At 41.9% G+C, this 25,783-nt stretch overlaps 1 protein-coding gene across 5 annotated transcripts in view; it reads right to left on the bottom strand.

Annotated features, from left to right (window-relative positions):
- STXBP6 (syntaxin binding protein 6) overlaps positions 1 to 25,783 on the bottom strand; it is a 570,134-nt gene that overhangs the window by 104,439 nt on the left and 439,912 nt on the right. Inside the window, exon 2 of one of the 5 annotated variants that reach the window (XM_081938959.1) lies at positions 19,292 to 19,345. The gene's annotated coding sequence lies outside the window, so the exon portion shown is untranslated. Of the gene's footprint in view, positions 1 to 18,897; positions 18,976 to 19,291; positions 19,643 to 19,669; positions 19,691 to 25,783 lie in introns of those variants that run through there. The other 4 variants (XM_081938960.1, XM_081938958.1, XM_081938962.1 and 1 more) reach the window with 4 other exon arrangements.

Raw genomic sequence — 25,783 nt, 5'->3', positions numbered from 1 at the left:
CTGGGATTGAGTCATGGAAACAACCCTCTGGAGAATCTGCCTGCTGAACGATGCCTCGGCTGAGGCAAACATGTCCAATTTATAGTTTCTGACAAAGGGCAATGCGGATAACCATGTAGCTGCTCTGCAGATTTCGTCTATGGTAGCCTGGGTTGCCCAGGCAGCGGTGATGGTGGCGCTCCTTGTAGTGTAGTGGTGATACGTCGAGGTATTGCCCTGGACTGGTGCTCATATGCAGCTGCAATGCACGCTCTTAGCCATCTTCCAGTAGTGGAAGATACTTTTCATCCCATGGACCCTGGCTGGAACAACATGAAAAGGGCTTCTGACCTGCAGAATTCTGCTGCCTGTTTGATGTATCTCCGCAGGGCCCATCTGACATCCAGGGTGTGCCAGATGCATTCCCTCAGGTGTCTGGGGTGAGGACAAAAGTTAGGTAAAATTACCTCTTGCGCCCTATGGAACCAAGTGTTAATTTTTGGGATGGAGGCTGGGATCAGGGGTACAACTCTGTCCGGATGTACGATACATAAGTCCTCTCGGACAGATAAGAGCTGCCAGTTCTGATATTCTCCTTGCAGATGTTATAGCAATAAGACAGACAATCTTAAGAGTGAGGTGCTGGAGAGAAGTCATGCGAAGGGGCTCAAAAGTGAGAGCCTGTAGGGCCACCGATAACTGCCTGGTCGGGTACCGGTGGACTACCGGGGGCGCAGATTGGAGGCACCCTTAAGGAAGCATCAAACCCTTGGAATTCTGCTGAGGAGCTGAGCCGAAGCCCCAGACCAAATGGTGGATAAAGCAGTGACCTGACATCGAAGGGTGTTGGGAGCGAGTTCCCTATCGAGGCCCTCCTGTAGAAAGTCCAATATATGGGGAACTGGTGCTGTGACCAGATTAAGCTGGAAGTTGTCGCACCACTTGGCAAAAGTGGCCACGTGGAGTCATAAATTCTGGTGGTTGAATGTCGCCTGGATGCCTGGATGGTACGTATCACCTCTTCCGTGAAGAACCGCAGGAACCTTTGGTGTTGTGGCTGAATTGGGATGTGTAGGTATGCCTCCTTTAAATCTATGGACTTTAAGAAGTCTCCTTGGCAAATCCCTGCCAGGATGGTTTGCACTGATTGTATTTTGAACCTCCTGTATGCAAGATGATAGTTGAAATTCTTGAGGTCCAAGATTGCCCTCCACCCCTCTGAGCTCTTGAGCACCAGGAAGAGGATGGAATAAAATCCCCTCTGCTCCTGGTCAGATGGTACCTGCTCTATTGGATTGATCTCCAGGAGATGATGGCTGTCCTGGGTCATGAGCTCCCTCTTGGGAGGGCAAGAGGGGGTGGGGCATCAGATGAAATTCCTTGGGGGGCGTGAGACGAACTCCTCCCTGACAGTCTGCAGGACCCAGGCATCTTCCGTGGTCTGTTCCCATTGGGATACAAATAGCTGAAGCTGTCCCCTGATCGGAGGAGACCTTTGCTGGTCACTTGGATTTGCGGAAGGGCCTGTGGGAAGCACCGCCGCAGTTGGATCTGCAGAAGTTTAACTGCTGCCTACCCCTGTCCCGAAAGGACTGTTTGTCCTGGGATCGATTGGTGGATTGATTGTACGATCTGGGGGCCATGGAGGAGGAGAATGAGGAGTCATTGGTACAAAAGGACTGCCTCCTGAAAGGAGGGAGGGGACTTACGATCCTGCTTCTTGGTCAGGCTGGGAAGGATCTTCCGCTTATCCTTAGATTCAATTAGGAAAGGGTCCAAGTCCTTCCCAAATAGCTTGGCTTCCTTGAAGGGAGCAGAAGCGAGCTTCCACTTGGCCTTCTGGTCGGCCTGCTAGTGGCGAAGCCAGATGAGGTGTCTAGAGGTGACACTAGAAGCTAACACCCTTGAGGCAAATTTCACCGCATTAAGCGAGGTGTCAGCTGAGTACTGGGCTGCTGCAATGATCTTTGTCACATCCTGCAGGAGGCGAGTGTCCTCCGCTGGAAGCTTAGACTGCAGCTGACGTAGCCAAATGATGGAAGCCCTGTTAAAGAACAATGCGGAGGAAGACACCTTAATGGCCCAGGCTGCCGCTTGATGGGACTTGTGGCAGGCCTTCTCTGCCTTCTTGTCTTCCGCCTTGAGACCCTCTATCACAGCGATGGTGAACCTTTTTTGGCTCGCGTGCCACAAGTGGGGGGAGCGCAGGGGGGGCGTGTGCGGGCGTGCCGCACCCATAATGCAACGCGCCCCCAGTGCGCATGCGCGCACAACGCGCCCATTTTTGCATGATTTTTTCGCCTTCCAGAGGCTTTATAGGAGCCTGGGGAGGGCGAAAAGAGCCTCCCCCGCCCCCCCGGAGGCTTCAGGGAACGTCCGGAGGCTTCCCTGAAGCCTTCGGAACACTTAAAACCTCCCCGCCCCCCCCCCGAGGCTTCAGGGAACGTCCGGAGGCTTCCCTGAAGCCTTCGGAACACTTAAAACCACCCTCCGAGCAACCCGGAAGTGACTTCCGGGTTGCTCGGATGGTCGTTTTAAGCGCTCTGAAGGCTTCAGGGAAGCCTCGGGACGGTCCCTGAACAGGCACGAGACATGCGTCTCCATTGCCCGGGCCCAGATTGCCTCCGCTGCGCGGCGCCTCAGGCTTCACATCGCTGCTGCCGCCACCACCGCTAGGACGGGCTCGGCCGAAGGGAAGTCCGTCCGGGTTCGGCCGCGCCGCCCTCGCCTCCTCCTCCTCCTCCTCCAGCCGCGCCATCGCAAGGATTAAGGCGAAAGGGGGAGGACGGGGAAAGCGAAGGGGCGGTTGTTGTCCTCCTTCTCCTCCTTTCCCCCTCCGGCTCGAACGTGGCGCCGGGGCCCGGCAGGCAGCAAACGAGTCGGAGCCTGCCGACTGGAGGAAGAGGGTGAGAGTTGGGTCCTGTGAACGGCGGCAGCAGCGGCGACAATAGTCGCAACTCGGCTGCCTGCCGCCTTTCCCCTCCTTTGTCTCCCAGCCGGGGCGGCCCGCCGCCGAGTTACGACTTTTGCCGCCGCTGCTGCCACCGTTCACAGGACCCGCCTCTCACCCTCTTCCTCCAGTCGGCAGGCTCCGACTCGTTCGCTGCCTGCCGGCGCCACATTCAAGCCGGAGGGGGAAAGGAGGAGGAGGAGGACAACAAACCCTCTTCGCTTTCCCCGTCCACCCCCTTTCGCCTTAATCCTTGCGATGTAGTAAGGGAAGCCTCCGGACGTTCCATGAAGCCTCCGGGGGGGCGGGGAAGGCTCTTTTCGCCCTCCCCAGGCTCCTATAAAGCCTCTGGAGCCTGGGGAAGGTGAAAAAATCATGCAAAGCCCTCTTCGCTTTCCCCGTCCACCCCCTTTCGCCTTAATCCTTGCGATGTAGTAAGGGAAGCCTCCGGACGTTCCATGAAGCCTCCGGGGGCGGGGGGCAGGGGAGGCTCTTTTCGCCCTCCCCAGGCTCCTATAAAGCCTCTGGAGCCTGGAGAAGGCGAAAAAATCATGCAAAGCCCTCTTCGCTTTCCCCGTCCCCCCCCTTTCGCCTTAATCCTTGCAATGACGCGGCTAGAGGAGGAGGAGGAGGAGGAGGCGAGGGCGGCGCGGCCGAGGCCTGACGGACTTCCCTTCGGCCGAGCCCGTCCTAGCGGCGGTGGTAGCGGCGGCGGCAGCGATGTGAAGGCCGGGTGCAAGGACGCCAAGCCTGAGGCGCCGTGCGGCGGAGGCGATCCGGGCCCGGGCGATGGAGACACACGTCTCGTGCCTGTTCAGGGGCCGTCCCGAGGCTTCCCTGAAGCCTTCAGAGCGCTTAAAACGACCATCCGAGCAACCCGAAAGCCCTCTTCACTTTCCCCGTCCACCCCCTTTCGCCTTAATCCTTGCGATGTAGTAAGGGAAGCCTCCGGACATTCCCTGAAGCCTCCGGAGGGGGCGGGGGAGGCTCTTTTCGCCCTCACCAGGCTCCTATAAAGCCTCTGGAGCCTGGGGAAGGCGAAAAATAGCTTTTAAAAAAGTGAACTCAGCTGGCCAGCGCGCTCATGCGCGCTGGCTAGCTGACAGGGCAGCGCCTCACGTGCCCTGACAAATGGCTCCGCGTGCCACTTGTGGCACGCGTGCCATAGGTTCGCCATCACGGCTCTATCAGATCTGCTGGAAGAACAGAGTTAGAAGTGAGGGCTGCTATCGGAGGGTCTATCGAGGACAGGGTTAAAACATCCTCTAGGGTAGATTCCACCGAATATAGCTTCTTGTCCCCACCACTGGGCGCGGTGAGGGAACCAGGTTGGACCCATTGCCACTGAAACACATCCATAAAGAGACTGGGAAAAGGAACGAGGTCCTGTGGAGGAGCCTGAGTCTTAAACATGCTATTGTTGGGATTAGCTACAGTTGAATCAGACGATTCAACTTAGCGCCCAGTTGTGTAGTGGCCTTGGCCTTGTGTAAGATAGATTTAAACAGGGTGGGCTTGGAGAACCCAAAGAAAGTAGGAGCCTCTGGGGGAAGGTCTTCATCCTCTGAGAGCTCCTGCTCCTCCTGCTCCGGGTCCTCCAAGGCAGAAGCCTCACTGACTACAGAGGGTTCCAGAGAAGGATGGCATGTCCTGTGGCCAGCGCCGGTTGCCTCTTTCCTAGACCCAGAGGGGGCTGGATTGGGGGGGCTTGATCCCTCTTCTGAAGCATCTTCTCTATAACCTGGGAGATGGCTTGAGTGATGACAGCTTGCATGTGGGCAGAAAGTTCGGGCTCCTGACCATCTCCGGGCCTATCCCCGCTATGGGCTCTGGAAGAAGATGGTGCCCGGCCTTTGAAGGCTGGAGCTGGTATCCCTCCGTCCGACTGCTCCATGGCCCCAGAGGCAGGCTCTGAGACAAAGGAAGGGGTAGGGGAACCGGGATCTACGAAGGAAATGTCAGGTGACAAGTCCTGTGATTCTACCTCCTTCTCAATGACCCGCAGGGGATCCCCAATGGGGGTGGGGGGACAGATCGATGCAACCTGCACATAGGTCTGCGGCTTGGCCTTAGTTGCCTGACGCTGGGCCTTCTCGAACTGTTTTTCGAGGGCCCGTTGCCTGTGTTCGGCATCCCTATCAGCAGCTGCGGATGATGAATGGTAAGGATGACTGGCCTTTCCTGCCATCCTGCCTCTCCTGACTTGCTTGCCCTTGCCTGAGGTCTTGGCCTGACTAGGAGCTTGGGAGGAACCTGATCTACCATGGTAGTCCGAAGATGGTCCTGGCTCCACATCAGCAATTTGCGAGGTCTCCATAGTATGAAGACGTCATCACTAAGTGGAGCAAGTTGGTAAACTGTCACTAAGTGAAACAAGCTGGTGAAGCCATCACTAAATGGATCAGGTTGGTGGTTTTCAGTGTGGAGGCCTTCCGCTGCAGTTGGAGCCTTCAGCGAGCATGGGGATCAAGCCAAGGACCATGAACCAGGGTGGCTGCGTGCCTATGCAGATCAGCCAGAGAAGGGCAAAATGCAATCGACCCTCTCTGTGCTGGTATATGACCACATTGTGGCCAAAGACACCAGCGCCACCCGAATGCTCCAAGGATGAGTGGCAGCGGCCCTTTGAAGCCCCTAAGAGGGCCATCTGACCACTTGGCGGCAATCTGCAGGAGTCGGACAAGTCAGCAAATAAGCCCAGAAAATGGGAGCGAAAAGGGAGCCCTTCAAAATGGCCACCGTACTGGTGCGAGTGTGGAAGAGGAGAAAATGGTGGCTGAGAGGTTTAAAAGTGGCCACTAGGCTCTCCACAGCTTGTTGGCAGACAAAAGGCTAAAATTAGACTGCCGAGCATTCTCGGCTGCCGTCAAGAGCTCTGCCGCCCTTCAGGAAGGAAGAAAAAAACTCTTAAGAGTCCCCGCTGCCGTCCACAAGCGGCGTGGTCAGCGGAGCACCCCCCACGTCCGCTCCTACCTCACACGCTGTCCAATGCAGAAGGAAAGGGAAAACGAAGAAAAAGGAGGTTAAAAAGAACAAAAATGAACTTCAGGAAGACAAAAAAATGATAAGTGGCAAAAAAAACAATGAAGGTAAAAAAAGAAGGAGAGTCCAAGCCTGATTTAAATAGAAGCTGGAGCTCACAATTTTAGTCCTTAATCGGGCCAGACTGAGGGAAAAAAATCTGGCATTAAGGAGCACCAGGAGGCTTGGCCAAGGAAAAAGATTCTTCAGTCCTGGGCAACCAGACTAATTTAACCCATGCTTGGACTCTCAAAGTAGTGCACAGGAAAATGTAATTACTGAAAAGAGGACTTATAGAATCCTCTATAAATCATTCCATTATTTAAAAAGATAATGTGCAGAAAAGGGAATAATTGTTCACCATATGAAATAAAGACCATTTTATATTACAGATACTATTCCTATGGTGTGAAAGATTCTTCCCTGCAGAATGAATAATGAACAAGTACCTTTTCTATTACTGCTATGTGAGATACCACTAAAGCATCACAGCCATGGCATTTACTTGGCTTTCTCCCAACATCCCAAGCATGAAACTGAGATAAAACACCAATATCTCAGTTTCTAGAAATGGCAGGAAGCCAAACATTGGGGGGGGGGGGGAGACGGACCAAACTGCAACACAGAATTTAAGCATCTCCTTATTTTGCAGGGTGACAGTAGGAAACTGTTTAAAAAAAACCAATGAGTATGGAAAGAAAATATTCTTATTTCATTCCATGAATTTATAGTGACAGCAATCAAGTGACGTTAAACTTATTCATTTTAAATAAAGGGCTCAGAATATCTTTTATCTATAGTGCTTTTAATACATCCTTCTAAAGAAGATCAAGTTGGAATGAAAGCCTGACCTTGCAATACTTAGATTTAGCCGCTGTTAACTTACAAATTGTTTTCAGAATATTTAGTCATTCTGTTGCATCAGTCATGAGATAGATGTGTTTTGCTTACAGCATATTTTGATGAGTAATGAATATGATTTCATGTGGACACAATGCATCCAGCTATTTCTCAAGTCACATACAGCGCATAACACAGAAGCTGAATTCAGCAGGTCATAAGTAATAGTTCATACAAATAATTGAGCAAGATTAATAAATGATGAGATTAGCACATGAACGTAATTCATTAAGTAATTATTAGAAGCATGAATCCAGCACCTTGCTTTATTATCAGAAGCAGTTTTTGCTCTGACTGCTTAAACTTTTTCCAAAATAGTCCTATCCGAATGCAAAGTGCAAAAAAACAAGAAGCCAACTGACCTAGGATACCACTTTTTTTTAAAGCAATGGTTTTATTGGTTTACACTAATCTTCAGGTTACAACAGCAGTTGGGACCAGTATTGCCGCTAAGTGGTGCGATCATAAAGCACAATATCATATGAAAACATTGCTTAGAAATGACAATCCCGCCAGTCCTGGCTGCCATTGTAACACGTTACTAAATGGTAAGAGGAGGAAGTCCCAGGTTAAATAGCTTGGGGGTGGGGATGGGAGGGTGCTGCAGGCACCCTCCCATCCCCACCCCCAAGCTACTTGGTAGGAAGAATGGATTGGCTGGAGAGGGAAGTGAACAAGTGAAGGGGTTGCTGCAATACTATATGAGTGCTTGTGGATGGATGGACACTATGGAGTGCAGGTGGGGGGGGGCTACTGAGGGCAGGTCCACACTATAGAGCAGTGGTTCCCCCGTTTTTTGGCCATGCCCCACCTAAGCATCTTAAAATCCCCATTCCCCCCACCCCCCATGGCATATAATTCTTCACTTTGCTCAAAAAGTGAATGTCAGCGTTCCTCTACTCACATGGAGGAAACTCAAAAGGCCATTAACCTGGTTTAAACAAGATTCAAATTGCCCCCACTAAAAATAAAATTGCCCGTCTGTGGGGTGTGGAGCCCACGTTGGAAACCACTGCTATAGAGTATGAGATCTGCAACAGACTTCAGGAGCAGACTTGTGGCCTTCCTTCTTGTCAACCCTTTTATTGACTTTGCTTGTGGGAAGCTGACAAGGAAGGTTGCAATGGCATAAATGACAACCACATGATTGCAATTCACTGTGACATTGTAATCACAAGCCAGGTGCCTGAGCACCCAGATCAGAACCAGGTGATTGTGGGGAGACTGTGACAGCTGCAACTTCACAGATCAGTCATGCGATCCCTGATTGACCACTACTATAATTCTAAACAGTCATCAAAAGAGTGGTCATAATTTGAGAACTACCTATATTGACTATTCATAATGGCAAATAAAGGCAATAATTACTTTCCTTAAGTAAAACAGGACTACCCAACCCTCAGGCCACTGCCCACTACTGGGCCATGGACTATTCAGAATTGGGCCATGTGAGGGGCTGGCTGGAGTATACACGCATGTGTGCGCAGCTCAACTTGCATGAGCAGTGGGGTGGTGGGCACTTCTACACGTCGGCCCGCTCCTTGTGTAAGTTGAGCTGGGTGCATGTGTATCGGCCTGCTGATTGTGCAAGACTTGCTTGTGCACACACGCTGGCCCACCACTCCCATGGCCCAGTTTCCCTCTGTCTTCCTTCAGCTGGGCCACCAAGCCACAAACGTTGCACACCACTGAAGTAAAATACAGATTTTGAATAATCATGCACAACTGATCTCGAATAAGAGCATGAACATAGTAACCACTAGAAGATGCTTTCCAAATGCCTAAAAGAGCAGAAGCATTGCATGATTTGATAACTGCAAAGAAATAAGTTTTGTTTTCAATTCCTTTTTGATCTTACTTCTATATGTATATATGTTAAATGAGTAGGCACAGAAATCTAGAAGCTATTCAATAGGAGGCAGAAAGATCATTATCAAATTCTCAGTGTACAATAGATTTTGAAAAGAATCTTTTGGGAAGATATACTTGATTGTCCAAAACTTCATGTGAATTAAGAGTGAGGTCATATTTTGGAAGACATCCAACTGGTGTCTAGTACTGGCTGTGTATGTGTCTGAGAGAGAAAAAGGAGAAATCTAATGGTTTACAGATTCAAATAAAAAATTAAAGAATCTCAACATCTTTGCTCAACTTGGGAGTTGTCTGAACCTATAAAGGTATTCTTGTTTGTTTTGGGTTGTTTTGTTGTTAAATTACACTGATTTTTATTTGCTTTATGCAAGGCACTGAGAGACACTGGATTGCGGCAGGGAAGCTATCTGGTTAATACATAAATAATGTGCCAACTGTGACATTTCATGGAGATGTCAGATACAGACACTGACATTTCATGGAGATATCAGATGCAGCTACTGTGACATATAGCTTCCTCACATTCAACTTAGACGGCTCTAAATACAATATAGGCTTGTTTTTAAAAACCAATTAAACACTAATGCTGAAACAACAAATAGACAACATGTTAAGTAATTCTGTTTTCTAAAGAAGGACGTGTGAACTGCAAAAAGAGAAATAGATGCAGATGTAATTCTCTTACAACTGGGCACATTACGTTGTAATTCTCAGTTTTCTGACTCATACTGGTATGCAATGACTGCATATTTTCAATATCACTAAACTGTTAATGCACACAAATCTTTTTTTTTTTAATTTTGAAAATGAATTCTTAATGGTAAAGCAATTCAAAATACGTTCAATATCCCCCTTGATTGAAAAACTAATTCAAGTTGCTATACAGTTCTCCATTTCTCTCAGTAAGGGTAACTTCATCTGACTTAAGCCCACAAATCCAGTCTCAGAAAACAGTCACATTCTAATTACATCATATTTATTTAGAAGCAATATATAAGGCACATGTCAAATTCTAAATAGTAGGCAGTTGCAAAAAAAAACCAAAAAAACAATTTTTGGCTAGCCCATCTTAACAAACACAAGTGCTAACATGAAAAATGAGCCAGGCTGCTATAGACCAGCTACTTCTGCAGAAAAATATTGCACAATTAGCTAAATCAGAAAATGTTTCTTAATATTATTGAGTATAATATGAAGTGCTAGAGGGAATGTTTTTTCTATCAGCTCTCCTTTTCATTTCCAAAAGGCACCCTGTACAGTGCTAAGCAGAAAGAAAAGAAAGACGGCAATTGCATTAATAAACATTCTCAGGTTTTTCTTGGTGAGACTGCAAGATATTTCCTTTGATGAGGAAATATACTCCGCATATTGGAACCAAATATTGGTGCAATTTCTTCTTTTTGTTTTCACATATACAACTTAGTTGTTGTTGTTGAAAGAAACACAGAAGACTGAGGAATCCATTCCGTTCTTTGTTTTATTCTTAAAGTAGGCTATTAAATTAAGTAGAACCTTGTGAATAATTATATACTAGGTTTTTCTTACCTCATGTGGTGAAACATTAAACTATAAGCATACTATCAGATGAAATATAAATTAACATCTTTGTATGTTCCCCCCCTCTCTTCTCTCCACAACTTCATTTGATGAAGTTGTAAAAAAATGTTCCAGGAAATAATGCAACATCAATTCAACTTGGGTATTTTTTTAAAGACAATGTTGGCAGCAAGTACTTTATTGAACGTATTAGAGCCTTTTTGAATTAACACTTAGATTGTCCAAAAGAAAGGGTAAAGGATTCTGCCAGTCCCCAAAAGAATTTCAAAACCTTCATATCATCTCTGGATTCACATATTGATTTAAGAATGTGCTAGCATTCTAGAAGAAAGAATTGCACTATTCTAAATTTAAGCACTTGCAAAAATAAATATTTCAATTCTACTGCAATAAAGTCTCTAATGCATTGGTTTGCCAGAGCCCCACTGAATGAAGAGGAATTATCTTGGGCTGCATATATAATATAGTTAATGTATTTAAATCATATAATAATGTTAAAAATTATGATCTTGTGGGGTTGCAGTCGACAGGCGGCGAGTTGGACATGCCTGGTCTAAAGAAAAGATGTTTTACATGTCAATCCTAGAAAATTTCAGCTTATTTAAATACATAGGTCTATTGAAGTTCACAATACAAGAGAACTATAGTAGGTTCTGTAGCATATACAATTCATTTGCCAGTACAAAATAATTCATTGCCTAGCTTGAAAAGTTACAAAGGGTATTTTTAAAAATTATAAAAATAAATTTGAGACCACATGGTTACTCTTTAAGAATATTTGTGTTCAACAGCATTTCTGGACACATAACTAGGATTAAGGTAAATGTTTTCCTCGCACATATGTGCTAGTCATTCCCAAACTCTAGGGGCGGTGCTCATCTCCATTTCAAAGTTGAAGAGCTAGTGCTGCCCGAAGACATCTCTGTGGTCATGTGGCTAGCATGGCAAAACACCAAAGATGCACGGAACAGTTACCTTTCCACCAAAGGTGGTCCCTATTTTTCTACCTGCATTTTTTACTTGCTTTCAAACTGCTAGGTTGGCAGAAGCTGGGACAAGTAATGGGAGCTCACTCCATTACGCAGTGCTAGGGATTCGAACTGCCAACCTGCCGATCTTTCTGATCGACAAGCTCGGCATCTTAGCCACTGAGCCACCCTTTAACTAGGATTACTAGAAAGTTATTTTGGAATATGAAATTAACAACAACATTCATGAAAAGGTAACAATTATACAGTGAAGCAACATGAAGGTGAATTGGCTGTATTACACCACACCTGATTAATTGTACCTGAACCTTTGTAATACAACTTTAGCATTCCTCCTTTCCTAACATGCATTATGGCAATATTTTTATTATCTAAATTGGGAATAAAGAAACAATTCTATTTTTTTAAGTTTTAGGTCCTAAGAAGCACATCCAAAATGTGCCGTTACGGAATGCGTAACAATAATTTCCACTATGGAAAAATGCACATGTGAATCTATGTACAAATATATACATATATTAATGCCATTTGATGGCTTGCTGGCTGTTTTCTATACTTGAATCATAATTCTAATTATTGCAGAAGCAAAAAGGAGAATATTTTTGAAATCTCAGTTAGTTCATTTCATATACTACCACATAAAAATATAATAAAGCAAATATGTGAGAGCTGTACAAGAAGTCTGGATAGGAACAAAGTAAAACATAAAACACAAAGCAATAATGTTTAATTATTATGGAGAAAACATTGCTTATATTACAGGGAAACTTTAGAGAACTGCTAGATAATTCATGCTGTTTGGTTACCAGGATTCTCAAAACAGAACATAGTGTTTGCATGTTAAAATTTTCTGCTTACCTTTGACTATATTCTGACATCACGCTAGGCCAGGGGTGTCCAAACTTGGGAACTTTAAGACTTGTGGACTTCAAGTTCCCAAGTTTGGACACCCCTGCGCTAGGCCAAATGTTTTAAACCCTACTAAGTTGCTCAAAGATACAAACAACTGGATAGCTTTAGAACAGGGGTCCTCAAAACTTTTTAAACAGGGGGCCAATTCATGGTCCCTCAGACTGTTGGGGGGCTGGACTGGCTGGGCAGGTGTGGCTAGGTGGTAATGTGATTGGGTGGGTATGGTTAGGTGGTCTCTCTCTCTCTCTCTCTCTCTCTCTCTCCCTCCCTCCCTCCCTCACCATCTTGGAACATGTGGTTCCTGCCAGCTTCAAAATGGTGCCCGCGCCAGCAGTGGAAAGGGCGCACTTTTAAAAACTTTTTTCCTTTAGCGGCTTGTGCTCCTAGGAGCTGCCACGCATCTCCCATGCCGGTTTCCTCGCTCCCCTCTGCCTATCTCTGGCGTTGAGGGGGGGGGCTAGGCTCTGCCCATGGCTCCCTCTGATGAGGTGATCCACATGGATAATGGTGCAGACGCTCCGCGGCATTAGGGAAGCAGCAGTTCGCTGGTCGAACCGGTGGGGAACAGCGGAGCGCTCCAGTGCCCGGCAGAGACCCTAGCGGCGAGGCTCACCTCCTGATCGGAAATCCAGCGCTGTCCTTGCCTGCCGGTGATCCGCGGCTCGCGTTCCAGCGCCTCTGATTCCTTTGCAGCAGGGCTTGTCCTTGGAGAGCTTGTGCCCTGTGATTGTAGCTTGCCCGGCAGAATTCGCTCCCTGAGTGATCCTTGTCTCATTCAGATGCCTGGGCAGCTTGCCGCCCCCAAGGGAGCTTTTGGCAATATTTTCCTTTCCGCTCTGGGAGCTATCCAGCCCACTGGCGGTCGATGCGATGATTCCTTCTTCTATCTGATGAAAAATGCAGTCTTCTCTTTAAATTTCTTCCAATTTTCCTGGAGCTCCAGGATGGCAAACCGTTCAGTTGAGGACTGAGTCGATAACTGGGCGGTGCCTGGTGGGCCAGGGGCGTGTCCCAAGAGCTTATCTGACTCAGTCCAATCAGCTGGAGGATAAGGTCAACCCATCCTGGATACCCCTCCCCCCTCACTATGGAGAAAGGCCACAGCCAGGGATTGGGACCCCTGGTCTACCCCTGGATCTTGGATGACACAATTATCTGGACCCCTTCCACTCAGATTTCAGGCAGAAATATTGGATAATATTTTAAAAATTAATATTCAATTGAAGTCAGACTTTTCCTTATAGAATAAAATATATAATCAAAATAAATATGAAGTAATCTATGATTATTTCACATTTATTATGATTATATATTTTATATAATCATATCAGTAATCTGTAATATGTGATTACTGCGACCAGATTATATGCACAGGGACAAGGGAAATTTGACACTATATACTCTGACATGTACTATGGAAGAATCCTTGGTGAGATTGACAGATCTTGCCAGGATGGATGAAATAATTTTGTTGATTAGAAAAAAAAGCCCCATCATTTACATTTATTGGAACGGTAACCCCTTTTTGTAAAATAAAAAAAAATGAATAGGATTTTGATGATTAGATAAAATGGATTATTAAAATAGTAGCATGATATAATATTAAGAGGTGGCTAAAATATAATGATACTTATAACTCTTGAAAAGAATATCGGAAGTCACTTCTTTGTTTCTTTTTTCTTTTTCTTTTTCATCTTTCTTCCTTATTGTACATTACTTTGTTTTAATTTTTATCTTTTCAAAAAATTTAATACAAATTATACATTAATAAATAATATATCAGATCTCCAAAAACATTTAGGTAACCAGTTATTACTGAGATATGGGGGACATGGCCCAGAGATGGATAATGGATGGAGAAAGAGGTTCAGATGGGACTCTCCTTAGTTTCTCAGGTTGTAAAGGAGATGAGGGAATTATTATTAAATACTATTTATTATTAAATATTAACTATTTAAATAATTATGTATATTTATCATTAAATAAATTCAGTATTGCCAAGACTTGAAAGATTCTGTTAATGTAGCTTTACAATAAAGTAGAATTTGCTTATCTGGTTATGTTGCTTGTCTGGTCTACCTCGTAAGGGGACAGATATTAAAGGAATTCATGGATTTTCTGCCTAGATCTTTATACAATTCTTTGGGAGCTTCTACAGAAAAGCACAAATAATTGGCTACAGTTAAGTTTTCTGAGATGTAAGAGAAATACAAACATAACAATTTTATCCTTCCAAACTAGAAGTTTTATTGTACTGAATTAGGCAATATTGGCAAAAGAGAGGTTAAAAATATCAATCTTTCAGGCTGAAAAAATTAATACCATCATTCAGTTTAAAGCCTAACTAAAAGTTGCCCACACTATATATTATGACCCTGCATCACATCAGAAATCCCATAGAAAATTAAATATTTTCATTTTAAGAAATATTAAAAAGTAATCATCGTGGTATGAATAGAGACTCCACACTACTGGCTGTCTAGGATATTAGCGCATTCAATAAAGTTTTTCCCCTATAACTCAGAATGTACGCTTTCCATACTGTAAGAGAGAAAAGTTAACAAAAATATTAAAATGAAGACTTAAGAATTTGTATCGTGCACAAATCAAGAACCTGACTTCATTTAAAAATTAGTTATTTGCTAGTGACAAATTAAATACTGTACAAATCATTTTTTTTTGCTCAGGTGCCTGCTGGGAATATTGAGACAGTGACTGAATACCATGAGATTTTATAAATCAAGGAAATTAAAAGTAATAAACATTCCTTGCAATCCTTTGAGGACAGGAAATCATGTGTTCATCTATCCTGCTGCAGTATAAATCATGTTGCAGTTTCTGACATCACAACATAGCAAATTATTCAGATTTTGTCCTGTTTAACTGGTGACTGCTTTATATTCAAAAATACTTTTCTTCTTTTTCTGAACAAATTGCATAGGTTTTACTAGAAGCCTAAACCTACTACCAATAATATCAGATTAAATTAAATTAAATAATATTAAGTGGGATTTATAAAGTCTGTCACGGTACCAGCTTACTCCAAATGTTATGATGTATATGAATTAAAATAGTTTCTCTAATCAAAAGCATAAAAATGCTATTGGAATGTACAACTTGATATAATATTTCAGGCCGAGTTTGCACAACATACTATTCCAGACTAACTGACAACATAAAATTCCAGGGGCAAATAATTTGGTTTTATAGTTGTGGCTCAACTGCTCTGAGACATATTAACACAAAAAACATTACAAGACGAAAATAAATCTGTTCAGAAATATAGTATCTATGATACTATATTTCACACACATGCAGAAAGAGAGAGTGGGGGAGGGAGGGAGGGAGGGAGAGAGAGAGAGAGAGAGAGAGAGAGAGAGAGAGAGAGAGAGAAGAGGAGGGGAACCCATTCTAAATTCATTTCAGGGACCACCTAAAACTGAAGGAAACTATTGCTGTCTAGGAGCTCCTTTCTGTTCCTACTCTTGAAATGCTCAAGATTAGAATTGTATAGAACTCTAGTACTTTCTAACTACAAAGGAGAAACATGCCAGAAGAATACAAGATAATATATTTTAAAGGATGTTCATGTTATTCTTTTCTTTTCTTCCGCTACCTCTCAATAGTGCTTCTATCGTTCTTGCCCTAGGGTAGTTAACATTCCAAAGTGTGTGTGTTTGTATGTGTATGTATGTATGTATGTATGTATGTGTGTGTGTGTAAGAATTGCTTATCAATTGCCTGTAACAAATACCTCTGCCTCATAGTGTATTTATAATTTGGCAGATGATTTAATAGTGCTGATTTGGTTGCTCACCTTATGGGGTCTATGCATTGCTTCAGACTTGTTATGTAATTATTTTTAAAAGAGCTATGACAAGCATTGGCTTCACATTATCATACACTCCAAAACATATTTTTGGAATTGAATATGAAACATGGCATAGTTATAATATTAAACTGTAAGAATATTGCCAAATGGCTAGTTTCAGAAGGCAGATTAACTGAAATGCAAGTAAATATTTTTTTTAAAAAAATCATCTATAAAAGCAACAATAAAACATTTCCAACAATGTTAGGATTGGTTTGAATGGAAGATAAAGATAAGCAAGACACAACAGAAAGTGTCTAATGCAACTTTTGTGCTTGAAGAGCCATTACCTAGAATAAACTCACTCCTAAAGAGTTCAGAATAGGACTGATCAAGGAAAATGCACCATTATTCAAATCACTTTAAAAATGTCAACTATACCTTATGCATACAGCCTTCTAGGCATTCACTTATATTTTAAACATTCAAATGTTTCTCAGTCACATGAAAAATCAATAGTCACATTCTACTACTCAAACTATTTTATCTAAAGAACCAAACACAGACTAAAATTCAACCATATGGAAAATATGTCTGCTCATGCAGCAGGACTTTTCCCTTCCTTTATTTCCCAGATGTGCTCTGGATGATTCCCCAGAAGGGTTTGGATAGTGTGAGGAAAATATCAATTGTCCCTGCACCTACTGATATAATATTAACTGGATGCAACTCACAAAGTTTACTTCAGGAGATATTCATAGATATTCCTTTACGGCTCCTAAAATTACTAAATACGATTGACGTAGAAATATAGGCCATAGGCAATGATTTATATTAAAATAAACATTGCTTGAGAATAGGAAAATACAAAGTTTTCCTACAAAAGGTTTGCACAGTTTAGGCTAAATTCCAATTGTGTTAACAATTGAGCCCATTGAAAAGATGCCTTTTCCTGTACTTTTAACTGGAACCTTTTTGATCTTTCAGAGGCAACTTCTACCTTCCTAAAATGTGTCCTTGTTTTTTTTTCTTAAAAAACTTGTAAGTTAAAAAAAATAACAGCCTTTCTTTTAAGAATGGTTTCCCAGCTAAGATGCTGACTTAAGAAATATGAAATAGAACGATAAGGGTGGAATAGATTAGGGGTACAAAACTGATTTGCCTGTTTAAGCAATGGAAAACAAAACACAGAAAAATAGAAAAAAATGATAGCAATTGATAATTATATCAAATGGCAATCAGTTGCTGAAATTATTTTCAAGACTCAACAAGCAATAGATCTGAAAATTGTCAAACAAGAAAATGATTTTAAAAATTCAAGACTTTAATCTGTTATTCTTTTATTGATGGATCGAAATCATTGGGTATGATTTTTACTGTTAACTTCAAAATGTCCATTGCAACTCTTGTATATCAGTAGATCTTAAGTATTCTAAAGTTCTATCTATCTATCTATCTATCTATCTATCTATCTATCTATATCTATATATATAATATTATTAAAATAAATTACTTTTATAATTGCTGACTAGGCTTTGATAAGAAAAACAGACATATATTAGTTACACACACCCACATACACCCATACACATTATTTTAGGGAGGTCCAATCTTCATACTAAAGCAAAGTTATGTCAGGAAATGTTCCCAGGATTATTCTTTCACTTCAACTACAATTCTTGGCAAAATTTTAAGAAATATACATTTGAGTAAAAAATTATAAAATCATAGCAACCTGTTACTGAGGGAAGTAAAATAATTAAATTGTAAATAACTGAACACTTAAGACTGAGAGATTCATGATGATAAATTCTGTTTTGATAGAAAAAGTACCAGAGACTTTCTGCTTTTCAAAGTATATGCTTTTATTTTAAAATCTTTGAAAAAGCATTGAAGTACAATCTATGGCCAAATTAATCTTCTTGACTGTTAACTGTGCCATGAAGGATATAAAAAATGGACATTTATAGTTAACATATATATCTCCTAGCACTAATTAGAACTGCAGTCATTAGAATAATTGAAGCATAGGCTTCGGAGTACTAGAATTACTAATGGATTTCTACCCCATCTCTTGATTATTACCTCAACACAAATTCTACTGCTTACATCAAGTTAAGTGTGTTTTGATCTCGGGCTTAAAATAAAGGATTACAATAATGAAAAATCTAGCCACTAGAGGAGCGAGTGGGTGTAAGGAGCATCCATTTATGGACTGCATAAGAACGCTTGGACCATTTCCCACTACACAGGCTTTTAAACCCCACAAGCCAAGCATCAGGCAAACTGACTAATATATTTTTTTGGAGAAGGACGAAAGAGAGCCAAGAGACAGAAACAATGCAGGACAAGACAGAAGGGAATGCAACTTCTCCCCATTAAATTGAATGAAGCTCGCGTGGCCAAACTGCTAAATTCCAGCAGCGCTCTGCATAAATGAAAAAGTCGGAAGGGAAGGAGAAGAGGCGAAGTGCCAAGAGGCGCGTTCAGGGCGTGAGCTGCCCCGTTTTCCAATCCGGAGATGAAGCCGCTTGCTCTGTTTAGCCTTTCCTGAAGGCAGCCTCGCCGAGTTTGCCCCGGGCGCTTAGGAAAATGGAGGCGATTCCATCTTCAGTTTTGGAGGGGTTTGGGGTTTCTTTTTTACCTTCCCCTCCATCGCCACGCAACTCCTATTTTACGCAGTACGGAACCGAACATCTTTCCGGCCACTTGAAATTTGTTTAATATATGTAAGCCAGCCCAATGAACTTTTTTCTCCCCCAAAGCAAAATGTATTGAGATTCCCATGCAGCACAGCCTACAATATATCTATATATGCACCAGCACAATAAGCAAACCCGGAAAAAACGATTCGATCTATCCCGTGCAGATCTCTTTTTTCTCAGGAGCCTGGGCAAAATATTTACCGCGCCATCCCAAATCTCTTTCAGCCAACCGGGCGGGCTGGACGGGGCGAGCTTTCGCGCCAGGCTTCAGACGCAAAGACACTCCCTCCCTTTCTCCGCGCGTCGACAGCCCGCGATCGGTCTACCCCAAAAAACTCGCGCTCTCCACTCCACGAAAGAGAACCAGCCCCGGAGAAGTGAGCGGAGAAGTCGCAGAAGGAGCGCGGGCGCGTCTCACCCACCCTCGCCGTTCCCCCTCTTCGGCTAGCCTAGGCTGGTTCTTTCTGAATCAGCCCCCAACTTCAGGGCGAGTTGCGCGGGAAAAAGAGCAGAAAGAACGGGGGAAGAGATTGGTGTATCCCGGCGCTTTGGGGGAAAAAAACCGTACATGGCAACTACCTTCAACGAGACCTACCTTCCCGCCGCCCCGTTCCGCAGCTCTGGACTCTGCCTTCTATGATTCCAAGGGCTCGGCCACTAAAACAAACAGTAATTACTGAATCAGACTCATAAACCCAAGGGAACAAAAAAAAATTCTTTGCCGCCTTCTTCTTCTTCCTCCTCTTCCACGCTCCTCTAAGGCACTTTAACTGGAACTGCTCTTACTGCTCTTTCCCTGCCAGCAGAGCGGGGCTGCCCAGCTGTGAGCCAGCGGTGGGAAGAGGAGCGCCACGTGCCTCCGCGGAGCCAATGGAAAGAGGCAGCCGCGGAACCTTCCTAGCCCTGCCCTCCCTTCTTCTTGCTTGTCCCATGTGATCACCTCGAGAGCTTAAGTTCAGGTTTGGGCGCCGACCTGGAGGAGGAAGCGGTGAGGAGAAGGCGTGGGATGAGTTGTTGCTGGTGGTTGGTTCTCGCGAGTGAGAATGTCCCTGGGAACAAGAAGGGGAAGTGGAGATGAATGTAGGGTGGGTTAATAAAGGGAGGGAAGAAGTGGCACTGGTCCCCTTCAGGGAGTCTATTCATGTGATTTCCAGCTTGTGATCAAAGGTCTGGGAATTGGGGAAGTTGTGGTCCTCCCCACCTGAGGAGCACTAATTGTGAACGTCAAAACCTTTTGGCATATTATCATATTCAAATTGTAAGAGTTTGCTACAAAGTCTGTCTTTGTGCCTTATTATGTATCTTTAATTTACTTAAAAATATAAGGGCGTGTGAAGATTGGAGTTCTACTACAAGGCTCCTTGGAGGAGGAGTCCTTCCCTATCCAAGCGTGTGTTGAAATGAGTAGGTGGTGAGAAAGCTCTTCAAAGAGTTGCAAATGGAGCAGCTCCTTACTCTGTCCACTAACTGGATTAGCAAGATTCTTCTCTGATGGGGGAAGTTGGGCAATTTTAATTGTAGGTGAAAAGAAGGGAGAGCTGGCATAAGAATAAAAAATGCCTGACTTTTTTTATACAGGTGTAGTCATCCTTGAGCCCAACATTTGTGTTGCTAAGTAAAACATTTGTTAAGTGAATTTTGCCCCATTTTATGACCACAATTGTTAAATGAATCGCTGCAGTTATTAAGTTAGTAACATGGTTGAGTGAATCTGGCTTCCCCATTGACTACTTGAAAGAAGGTCTCAAAAGGTGATCACATGACCTTGGGACACTGTAACTATCATAAATAGGATTCAGTTGCCAAAAGCAGATGAGTTTTGATCATATGACCATGAGGTTGTGTGAAAAACAGTCATGTCACTTTTTTCAGTGTTGTTGTAACTTTGAATGGTCACTAAATGAATTGTTGTAAGTCAAGGACTACCTGTACTTTTAAGTCACTCACTTTAAATAAAAGTGACATGATTTTGACATGATTTACACAATATAACTTGTTTTATATTTCTGTAACAAGCAAGATTTCAAATTATGATTGGTACTGATAAATAGTTGCTGTTCCTGGTTTGTATAAAATACAAAGCTTATGCAATCCAACAATAGTAACATAAAAGGCAGTTGGGCAGACTTAACATGGCAATCTTGTTAATCATTCACTACTTGGCATGTCAAATAAACCTGCTCAACATTACAGTTTTTCAGAAAACTCTGAAAATATTGTTTACTAATAGCAGAAATGAAGACCTGATCAGTTCTCAAATGTTTGCTGCTTACTGAGGCTAAGAAGTTTTTCTATTCTCATGTATCTGGTCTATGTTTTATCAAAATGCAGCTTGTGAAAATAGTATTCTAGACGTTGAGATATCAAATAAATTATTAAATAATCGATTAACTGAAGAACAAAATATTTCACATGAGGGTTGTATCCTTAAATAAGATACGAAGACAAAATAACATCTAGAAATAATTCAGAAAGTCTTATAATGAATACAAATTATAAAGGGAGAAGGTAAAACAGTATTCAATGCTACTATTCTAAAAAAGAGTAAAAATCAACTTGCAGAGGAAACTAAGCAAGACAGGATAAAAGTGATATACATAAGTAAAATATGTCAAAAGGTTGGGTAAACTTTAAAAAAAAATGCTTGCTTGCACATTAGAGCAATTCCAACTTCCAAGGAACACATTTATAGTTAGGATATCAAACCAAGTCAGTTAAAATCTTCCATAACTCAGTTAGTCAAACAGTTCAATAAATCTGGCTTGCCCATTGACTTGGTTTGTGAGAAGGTTGCAAAGGGTGATCCATGAGCCCAGGACACTGCAACCACCATAAATACATGCCAGTTGCCAAGTATTTGAATTTTGATCACCCGACCATGATGCCTGCTGCTGCAACAGTTGTTACTGTGAAAAATGGTCATGAGTTACTTTTTTCGGTGTTTTTGTATCTTCAAATGGTCTCTAAATAAATGGTTCCAAGTTAAGAACCTGTATATGGTTAACTAAGAACATGGCCATGCTATGTAACAACTTCAAGTCTGTAGACTTGCTGGGTGGAGAATTCTGGGAATTGAATCCACACATCTTTAAAGTTTCCAGGTTTGAAAAACATTGTCGTATAATTACTAGGGATCAAGTTTAAATCCACATGGTACTAAAATATGACTATGTGGAAACCTTGTATAATCCATTTATGTTAGTGGCACTGTATTATATACCTATAGTAGTCTCTGTAAGCATTAAAAGGAACATTTTCATTTTAAGATTACCGTATAGTGAAAATGCAGTAATTTGCAGTAATATTTCTTATAAAGAACACTCCAAAGTGCGATTTAGGTAGGAATTAAGATTATTATATTGCCTACATGTTACATCTTAAAATGTAACTAATATTGAATAATGGGAACAGGAGGATTATTTCCAAGATTTTATAGGGATTTGACTTTACTTATCATTTGTACAATTACAAAAATAGAATTATTGTATACACTGAACAGCTATAACCATTTTGTTGCTTGCTTTTATTCAAAGGCATGGCATTTTGGTATTACAAGAGACACTTTCTTTTTTGCTAGATTTACTGATATTTAAAATACAGGTAGTCATCAACTTATAACCATTCATTTGGTGATCATTTGAAGTTACAACAGCACTGGGGAAAAAACCACTGCATCATCCCTATGGTCATGTGATCATAGCTTGAGTACCTGGCAACTGGCATGTACTTATGATAGTTACATTGTCCTGGAGTCATATGTTCACCATTTGTAACCTCCCAGCTAGTTTTCAATAAGTAAAATCAATGGGGGAAAACAGATTCATATAATGAGCACATGATTCACTTAAATACAATGATTCATTTAACAACTGTGGCAAAAAAAGATTGTAAAATGAGGCACAACTCACTTGACAGCTGCCTTGATTAGCAACAGTTTGGGGTCTATTGTGGTCATAAGTGGAGAACTACTTGCAAGTGAGGCAAGCTATCTTAATATTATTTACTTGCTTGTTTTGAAATATGCTAAGACCAAAGTTTAGTAATATAACAGATTCTATGTATTCAGAATACTTATTGGCTTCAAAATTTAAATGTCAATTCAATTTATTACAGTCATAGACCAGAGACCACAACAAATAAAAAACACACAGTAAATATACAATTAAAATTGTAGAATAAAATAATAACAGATAAAATCTATGATAAAATTAAGTCTGTCATAGTAACAACTATTCAAAGACTTGTGCTATTTTTTTCAAACTTAACCTGAAATGATCCTGTTCTACTTTTAACCCTATCGCTTCTGGGCTTTATATTCCCAAAATTGTATACTGTTTTTAGCAAGGGTATGAAGTGCATATCAAAAGTTATGCTTCTGCACTCATATGGCTTGGACTAAATCCCAACTAAAACCAGTAAAGTATCATTGACACATACATAGCTCTGGCTGCATCATATCTATTCTGCAAAGAAGTTTAATAAATTTCTCAGATTATTTCTATGCAAATGCACTGCAGCCTTAATGATACTCGTCTCAGTTTTATTATTTCAGGAAGTGACACGTAAAGGAGACATATTCACAAACATGTTATAGTATTACAAAAGGCAGTTTGTTCAGTTCTGAATCAGAGTCAGTGACCAATAAACAGCCATGTAAAACAAAACTTTTGTTCATGAGGGAATCTAGCATGACAGCATAATAAAACAGAAGCAAGTAATTTTCAGTCCCAACAAAAGTCACATTACACCAAAGAACATTAGAGATACAATTTTTCCCTTAAGATATCCATGGAGCATACAAAGAAATACAATTATAACTCAAAAATGTTCTGATTATTTGTTTTGTCTTTTCATGATGGTAAATCACTGCCACAATATCCTTTCTCCCAGCCCACCTAATAAGTCTCGTGTTTAGAAATTGAGATATTCTTGGCTGGCGGTTTAAACGTTTTAAAAAAGAAACAGTAGACAGATGAGGGATCTTAAAAGTAGAGCTTTTCTTAACATGTTTTTTATGAAATGAAGGAAGCTGTTTTTTCTTGTGGATTTTGTTTGGCGGTTTTTTTGGATGATTTTTTTCCCATTTGTACTCATCATACAGAATTTTATGATGGCAGAGATTCATATTTCCCTCAGGTATATAACATTGTTATCTCTCCTTGGCTGGGCAGTTTTCATTTTCTTGACTGAATATGTGACTGTTTAAAGTGTTTTTCATGGAGGGACTAGACCAGGAAGCAAATAGTACTGAGTTGGTAGAGTCTCACCTAGAAAGGGAATGTTTTTTCTCTTTTATTATTACTGCTACTGATCCTCCTTTTATTGTGGCCTTTCTGTGGTTATACAAATTACTACAAAAGTGGGATACAAATACAAAAATATTCTGTCTTGAAATCAAAACAAATGTTTTCCAATTTAAATATTCTGCAGGAAAAAACAGAACCAACTCCATTTTCAATGCAGTGAGTAGGTGATATGCGGAGAGACCTGGATATTGGTTATAGATATGCACTTTATCCTTTGCCATAGTTTTAGAATGATGTAGTTCTTATAAACTGCTGATATGGCTGTACAAAACCCCTTTGTAAGTATTTGACAGTCTTACAAATGAAAAATCTGAAAATAAAACTCTCATAGGGGTGTATGGACCCTGGAGAATTGTGGCAAATAACTGGCAGCTGGACGTATTCAAGTTTTATTATTTTATTTTATTATTTTATTTAATTTATTTGCTGTTCAAAAAACTAGCAAAGCGAGTTGCTCAATCATATTTCATTCCAACCATTAGATACTTGACAAATGATTTGGAAGAAGTGATTTGGATCTTGTGAAAACACAGCATCTCTCCGGTATTTATTAAAGTACAGGTAGTACTTGATTTACAGCAGTTCGTTTAGTGCAGGGCTGTCCAAACTTGAGAACTTTAAGACTTGTGGACTTCAACTCCCAGAATTCCCCAGCCAGCCATGTGGGATCGCATCCTGCCCCATACATCCCTATGACCAATCAGCTCTCACAGAGAGGGACTTCTCCGGGTGCCGTCCACTAAACAATGCCAGAGGGCGACACCCAGGAGTAGGGCCTTCTCTGTGATGGGCCCAGCCCTTTGGAATGACCTCCCCCTCGACATTAGGATTACCTCCGATCTCCGCTCCTTCCGTTCAAAACTCAAGACCCACCTTTTTCAATTATCTGGCCTGGCTCAACCATAGTTCCATCTTATTTCTCCTGACAGTCTTTTTTAAATCAGTAATTTTAAACGGGGGTATTTTAATTTCTAATTTCATTATTATTATTTTATGTATTGTAATGGTTGTTACCTCCTCCGTGTAATATATATATGTGCTTTTATTTATTGTACGCCGCCCCGAGTCCCTTGTGGAGAGGGAGCGGCTAACAAATTTGATAAATAAATAAATAAATAAAAGTTCCCAAGTTTGAACACCCCTGGTTTAGTGACTGTTCGAAGTTACAATGGCACTGAAAAAAAAAGATTTATGACCATTTTCCACATGACCGCTTCAGCATCCCCATGGTCACAAGATCAAAATTCAGATGCTTGGCAACTGGTTCGTATTGATGACAGTTGCAGTATCCCAAGGTCACATTATCATCTTTTGCAACCTTCTGACAAGCAAAGTCCACTGGGAAGCCAGATTCACTTAACAACCATGTTACTGCCTGAAAAACTGCAGTGATTCATTTAACAAGTATGGTAAGAAAAGTCGTAAAGTGCGGCAAAATTCACTTAACAACTGCCTCATTTAGCAAGATAAATTAGGATTTCAGTTGTGTTCATAAGTCGAGGACTATGGGTTGATTTTTTTTTTTTTCAGGTGTCTGCAGAAGCCTGAAAAAGGTGTGACTGCTTTCAAAACTTGAATTGTCTTTAATGATGGGATTCCTTAAAGTAGCAGAAACATTTTTCATATTCATGCAGAGCCTAAAATTTTAGATGACTTCAGTGGACTGGGGAGGGATATTCAGAGAATGTTTGGAGTGCTTCTTCAGTCCACGTCATATCCAAAGTCTTCTTAGCCTTACACACTAAGTATTAAATTCCATACCCTTTGTTATGGTTTTTCAG

Source organism: Natrix helvetica (assembly GCF_964273705.1).
Source record: "Natrix helvetica genome assembly, chromosome: 1".
Classification (NCBI taxonomy): Eukaryota; Metazoa; Chordata; class Lepidosauria; order Squamata; family Natricidae; genus Natrix; species Natrix helvetica.
Note: the sequence above shows the minus strand (reverse complement) of the source record. Positions and strands in the feature narration are given on the sequence as shown.